The following is a 7,659-nucleotide window of genomic DNA, read 5'->3' as shown; positions in this document are numbered from 1 at the left end:
TTAATCGCGCCTGGTTCTCCCAGTCTCTCACTTGAGCTCTTAGGTAAAAAAAAGACCCGAGCTCCTCTTCATTTGTTGATTTCCTTCATAAACTAACAACAGAAAGTTATCTCCCAGCTCTGGAGCGCTGTTAAAAACAAGTCTACAGACTTTGACCCTTCACTTTAGGAGCATTGTCAACCGCCCTTTCAAGTCTAAAACGCTCTAAATTACCTTTCAGAATTTCTTGAAGACTCCACCCATAGCCACCCTTAACCAAGTAAGCTTCGTATTAAGCTTCTTTGGGGGGGCGGGGGGGGATTACATAAAAAACAAAATCTTCGATCTGTTAGTGAGTTGTAAGAAGAAAATGTTTCTGAAAGATCATGGACTTAAATTGTGAGAATGAGGACAGTGGGGACAAATCCCTAGACATGGAAAGTAAGCACGTCATTGCTGAACCTTCAAAGTAGTATTTCAGTATAGCATTAGAGAGGGTAGAGAAGGTGCCAAGGATGGGGAGGCTGCTTAGTAAGCAAGTTTTGGAGAGTAACTTGCTTCCACTTTTTTAAACTAGGGTAGCCATGCATGGTGGGCTACCGTCTATGGGGTCGCACAGAATCGGACACGACTGAAGCGACTTAGCAGCAGCAGCAGCAGCCATGCATGATACCTGACACAGCAATATGCTAGAGAGAGAGAATAGTTTCTGCACCCGCTTCTTTTTTGTTTTCACCAGAAATACCTTATTAGTTTGCCTTGAAACCTAGTGGCCCTCTTTAAGCCCCTTAGTATGGAATTCAAGGCCCTGGTTAACCGATCTAGATAAGTTGGACAATCACTAGTATTACAATAAAGAGAGCAGCAAGTGCTACGAAGCTTCAGAGTTGTTATTCAGTCGCTAAGTCCTATATGATTCTTTGCAACGCCATGGACTGTAGCACACCAGGCTCCTCTGTCCACTATCTCCCAGAGTTTGCTCAAATTCCTGTTCACTGAGTAAGTAATGCCATCTAACCATCTTATCCTCTGCCAACCCTTCTCTTTTTGCCTTCAGTCTTTCCCAGGATCAGGTTTTTTTCCAATGAGTTGGCTCTTCACATCAGGTGGCCAAAGTATTGGAGCTTCAACTTCAGCAACAGTCCATTCTGAATATTCAGGGTTGATCTCCTTTAGGCTTGACTGGTTTGATCCCCTTGCAGTCTAAGGGACTCTCAAGAGTCTTCTCTAGGACTGCAATTCAAAAGCATCAGTTCTTCAGTGCTCGGCCTTCTTTATGGTCCAACTCTCACATCCATACATGACTACTGGAAAAATCATAGTCTGGACTATATGGACTTTTGTTGGCAAAGTGATGTCTCTGCTTTTTAATATGCTGTCTGTGTGTGTGCTTAGTCACTCAGTCGTGTCCAGTTCTTTGCAAACCCATGAACTGTAGCCCACCAGGCTCCTCTGTCTATCAGATTCTCCAGGCAAGAATACTGAAGTTGGGTTGTCATTCACGTCTCCAGAGAATCTTTCTGACCCAGGGATCGAACCTGGGTCTCCTGAATTGCAAAAGCAGATTCTTTACTGTATAAGCTACAGGGAAGTTCATGTCTAGGTTTGTCATAGCTTTTCTTCTAAGAAGCAAGCATCTTTTAATTTCATGGCTGCAAAATCACCATCCACAGTGATTTTGGAGCCCAAGAAAACAAAGTCGGTGACTACTTCCACTTTTCCCCCCTCTATTTACCATGAAGTGTGGGACCAGATGCCATGATCTTAGTTTTCTGAATGTTGAGTTTCGAGTCAGCTTTTTCACTCTCCTCTTTTATCCTCATGAAGAGATTTTTTTAGTTCCTCTCCACTTTCTGCCGTCAGAGTGGCATCGTCTGCACATCTGAAGTTATTGATATTTCTCCCGACAATCTTGATTCCAGCTTGCGAGTCATTCAGGCCAGCATTTCACATGATGTACTCTGTATATAAGTTAAATAAGCAAGGTGACAATATACAGCCTTGTTGTACTCCTTTCCCAATTTGGAACCAGTCAGTTGTTCTAGTCCAATTCTAACTGTTGGTTCTTGACTCACATTCAGGTTTCTCAGGAGATAGGTAAGGTGGTCTGGTACTCCCATGTCTTTAAGAGTTTTCCACAGTTTGTTGTTATCCACACAGTCAAGAATATCTAGAACTTCTCACGGTAGGTGATTATACAGTTGGGTTTTGGAGAATTAAAATTTCAACAAGTGGAAGATAATGGAAGGAACATTATACATGGTGAAAACAGCACACCTCAAAACCTATGTATTGAGGCCTCCTAAGTCTTTCTAGAGCTCCCTCAATTCCTTCTCTTTCAAGTCCCTTCACTGGTCTAGTTTATGAGAAAGCCTCCAGACTCTTTTCTCTCCTGGTCTACTCCTCATAGACCTGTTTCCCTAAATCTGGATGGTATGTTATTATTTTTGCAGTGTCAGATGTAAGATGGCATGAAAGCTCTAATGTGATTATCAAAGGTTTTGATTTTTAATATTAAAATGCAAGCCCTCTCTATAAATCAAATTTAAGAAGTATTCATTTTCATCAACTCAAACAGAAAAAAGAAAGAAATGTGGAAAGAATAGAAAAAGAGAAAGAAAAATTAAAGAGAAGAAGAAAAGAAGCAAGGAAGCAAAGAAGGAGGAAAAAGGGAAGAAAAAACTTTTGTAGGTGTGGTATGAAATTTTCAACATTTATTCTTTTTTTAAATTTAAACTAAAATCTAACTTGGATTGCATGGCTTTTTTTTGATGCTGTAGCCCAGGGAATAAATCTGGCCTCAATCAACACTTCAAAGACATAAACTTTGTTTCCTTTTTTCATGTCCAAAAGGGCAAAAATGAAACATCTCTTTTTAAACTTACTAGATAAATGTCCTTCATTTCCTCAATCTGACTGCTTACTGGAAATGTTTTTTAATTGCAAATTTATTCCCATATATTGTGATGCAAATAAATGAATGGCAATCGACAGCTGCATTCATTTAAAATTAGCAGAGGCCCTTGTTCCAGAGATGTCATAATCAGAGTGACCCAAATCATCATGACATGAAGGCCACAGGTCAAATTCAAGGCCAAGTTACAAATCAATAGGAACTCTCCTTAGGAGAAACTGTGCTGTGAACTGGAATTCTTTTTCAAGAGGCTGTATTTTACTTTGCTGCATCCAAAATTTAAGATCTTTCACAAAATAAAGACTTTGAAAGGTGAATGAGTTCTGGTTTTCTCATTTTGAGACCATGGATTCTTTACCATATATTTAATTCATCATTTAAAATTTTTAATTATCATTGTCTTTTAAAAATTAATTTTGATTAGAGTATAGTTGCTTTACAATGATTCTATGTTCTGAGTAATATTTTTCTCTAGAGATTTATTTCACAAGCTTGATTTAATATTGTTTTTGAGTTTCCATATGCGTTTTATTCCTAACCATGTTTCATTTTTTTCTTTAGAAAAGAGCTTAATTTGACTGAACTTACATTTAATGCTACACTGAATTATGATAATCTGTTTTAAATGTTGCATTTTACTTAAAGTTGTCATTGTTTAAAAATTTGGGTGTAACATCTCCATCCTGATATTACTGGGTTTCAAGTCTATTCTTGATGTCACCAGCCAAAGAGACAGCCAAAGAGATGGCTTTGGTCTGTCAGGGGCTTATGTTTGGGGGTTTTTCTCCCATTTTCCCTACATTTCCAATAGTACCTGTCACTGCTTGCACCTCTAGGAATCTCCTCCTGATATAACTGATCCTGTAGGTATCAAAACTCTGACACTGACATTTTTGCTCTCTGAGTCAGCACAATTTCTATTTCTCATTTAGTTCACAGTGAACTTACAACATAACTTAAAATATTGCTCTAGGGCTTCCCTGCAGTTCAGTGGTAAATAACATGCCAACCAATGCCAGAGACACGGGTTAGACCCCTGGTTCGGGAAGATTCCACGTGCTGGTTGTATGTGGAAGATTCCACAAATAATCCCATGAACCACAACTACTGAAGACTGTGTGCCTAGAGCCTATGCTCTGCAACAAGACAAGCCAGTGCAATGAGAAGGCTGCACACCACAACTGCAGAGTAGCCCCTCCTCACCGCAATTAGAGAACAGCCTGCACAGCAACAAAGACCCAGCACAGCCAAAAATAAATAAAATTATTTTTAAAATATTGTGTTTTGCTCTCTACAACCTTATTCTGAAACTTTGGTAAAGGTTAAAAAAAAAGTTGTGATAAATTAATCACTGCACTGGCCAAATAGGCTAGAGAACCATTTGTCCTTCCCTCTGTTACTTTGAGAAATCACTTCTCTTAAGAGGGATAATCAGTAAAGTTCTACTGTATAGCACAGGCAGCTATATTCAATATCTGAGATAATATAATGTAAAAGAACATGAAAAAGAATACATATATATGTATAAATGAGTCATTATTGTTCAGTAGAAATTGTAAATCAACTATACTTCAATAACATTTTTTTAAAAAGAAATCATTTCTCTTGAGTTTCATCTATGAAAGGAAGAAGTTGCACTGGTGATATCTAAAATTCTTGCAGTTTAGAAATCTAAGGTGCTTTTTATTTTTGTTAAATTTTGAATCTCCTGCAGGTATTTTCTAGAAAAACTATATGCTTTTTTTTTTTAGTTCAATATACCCTAGTTTCTTCTCTGTAGCTTCATTTGTCCTCTGTAAGGAGACCCAACATTAGGCCTTCAGAACTAAAGACAGAGATTTAAGTCCTGCTCAAGTATTGTTGACAGTATCTTCATGTACCCTTGCTGCCAGTTGGGCCCCAAAACGTCTTATTCTGGTTCTGGTAACCAGAACACAGGGTCTTATCCATGATAGTATCTGCAGCTTGAGTCACAGAGGTATTCCCTAAATGCTGAGAGAGGGAAGGAGGTGAGCCAGGGAGCTCCAGAAGAAGCTGAGCTCCTCCTGCTCCTGAGGGAGCCCACACCACATTTTGCATTACTCTCCTCTGTTCCTCTTCCACTCAAATCCCTGGCTTCCTTGAATCCTGGCTACTTGAAATTGCTGTTCTTTTTCTGAAAGACTGTCCAGTACCTCTCTGTCCATGCAAGCTCATTCCTTCCACTCCTGAGTCAGATGACATCTTCTCAGCCGCACTCTTTAGAATTACAGCCCCTCCCCCTCTGCATCCAATCCTATTGTCCTTCTCTGCTATTAGCGTTTATCACTAACAAACACATCTTGTGTGTTATTTTTAAATTTTATTTACCATTTTATTTTTTATCTTTCCTTACTAGAACCAAAGTCCAGAAGAGCAGAGAAAAAAAATTTTTTTAACTCCCTCCCATCTACCTCCCCATCCCACCCCTCTAGGTTGATAACAGAGCCCCTGTTTGAGTTTCCTGAGCCATACAGCAAATTCCCGTTGGCTATATTTTACATATGTTAATGTAAGTTTCCATGTTACTCTTTCCATACATCTCACCCTCTCCTCCCCTCTCCCCATGTCCATAAGACTATTCTCCATGTCTGTTTCTCCATTGTTGCCCTGTAAATAAATTGTTCAGTACCATTTTTCTAGATTCCATATATATGTGTTAGAATACGGTATTTATCTTTCTCTTTCTGACTCACTTCACTCTGTATAATAGATTCTAGGTTCATCCCCCTCATTAGAACTGACTCAAATGCTTTCCTCTTTATAGCTGAGTAATATTCCATTGTGTATATGTACCACAACTTCTTTATCCATTCATCTGTCGATGGGCATCTAGGTTGCTTCTATGTTCTAGCTATTGTAAATAATGCTGCAATGAACAATGGGATACATGTGTCTCTTTCAGTTTTGGTTTCCTCAGGGTATATGTCTAGGAGTGGGATTGCTGGGTCTTATGGTGGTTTTATTCCTAGTTTTTTAAGGAATCTCCATACTGTCTTCCATAGTGGCTGTATCAGTTTACATTCCCACCAACAGTGAAAGAGCATTCCCTTTTCTCCACATCCTCTCCAGCATTTACTGTTTGTAGACTTTTTGATGAGGGCCATTCTGATCGGTGTGAGGGGATATCTCACTGTCGTTTTGATTTACATTTCCCTAATAATGAGCAATGTTGAGCATCTTTTCATGTGTTTGTTAGCCATCTGTATGTATCCTTTGGAGAAATGTCTGTTTAGGTATTTTTCCCACTTTTTGACTGGGTTATTTGTTTTTCTGGCATTGAGTTGTATAAGCTGCTTGTATATTTTGGAAATTAATCCTTTACCAGTTGTTTCATTTGCTATTATTTCTCCCATTCTGAGGGTTGTCTTTTCACCTTGCTTAACATTTCCTTTGCTGTGCAAAATTTTAAGATTAATCAAGTCCCACTTGTTTACTTTTGTTTTTATTTCCATTATTCTAGGAGGTGGGTCATAGAGGATCTTGCTTTGATTTATGTCATCTAGTGTTCTGCCTGTTTTCCTCTAAGAGTTTTGTAGTTTCTGGTCTTACATTTAGGTCTTTAATGCATTTTGAGTTTACCTTTGTGTATGGTGTTAGGAAGTGTTCTCATTCTTTTACATATACCTGTCCAGTTTTCCCAGCACCATTTATTGAAGAGGCTGTCTTTGCCCCATTGTATATTCTTGCTTCCTTTGTCAAAAAATAAGGTACTCATAGGTGCATGGGTTTATTTTTGGGCTTTCTATGGTCTATATTTCTGTTTTTGTGCCAGTACCATACTGTCTTGATGACTGTAGCTTTGTAGTATGATCTGAAGTCAGGAAGGTTGATTCTTCCAGCTCCATTCTTCTTTCTCAAAACTGCTTTGGCTATTCAGGGTCTTTTGTGTTTCCATATGAATTGTGAAATTTTTTGTTCCAGTTCTGTGAAAAATGCCTATTAGATGGTAATTTGATAGGGATCACATTAAATCTGTAGATTGCATTTGGTACTATAGTCATTTTCACAGTATTGATTCTTCCTACCCAGGAACATGGAATATCTCTGCATCTGTTTATGTCATCTTTGATTTCTTTCATTAGTGTCTTATAATTTTCTGTGTACAGTTCTTTTGTCTCCTTAAGTAGGTTTATTCCTAGGTATTTAATTGTTTTTGTTACAATGGTGAATGGGATTGATTCCTTAATTTCTCTTTCTGATTTTTCATTGTTAGTATATAGAAATGCAAGTGATTTCTGTGTATTGATTTTGTATCCTGAAACTGCTAAATTCACTGATTAGCTCTAGTAATTTTCTGATACTGTCTTTAGGGTTTTCTATGTACAGTATCATGTCATCTGCAAACAATGAGAGCTTTACTTCTTCTTTTCTGATCTGGATTCCTTTTATTTCTTTTTCTTCTCTGATTGCTGTAGCTAGGACTTCCAGAACTATGTTGACTGATAGTGGTGAAATGGAGACCCTTTTCTTGTTCCTGATCTTAGGGGGAGTGCTTTCAGTTTTTCACCATTGAGAATAATGTTTGCTGTTCAGTTCAGTTCAGTTCAGTACTGTAGGCTTATCATATATGGCCTTTACTATGTTGAGGTAGGTTCCTTCTATGCCCATTTTTTGAAGAATTTTAATCATAAATGGGTGCTGAATTTTGTCAAAGGTTTTTTTCTGCATCTATTGAAATTATCATGTGATTTTTATCTTTCAGTTTGTTAATATTGGTGTATCACATTGATTGATTTGTGTATATT

This window comes from Bos indicus, chromosome 6 (genome assembly GCF_029378745.1).
Source record: "Bos indicus isolate NIAB-ARS_2022 breed Sahiwal x Tharparkar chromosome 6, NIAB-ARS_B.indTharparkar_mat_pri_1.0, whole genome shotgun sequence".
Taxonomy (NCBI): Eukaryota; Metazoa; Chordata; class Mammalia; order Artiodactyla; family Bovidae; genus Bos; species Bos indicus.
This window is presented reverse-complemented; position numbering follows the sequence as displayed.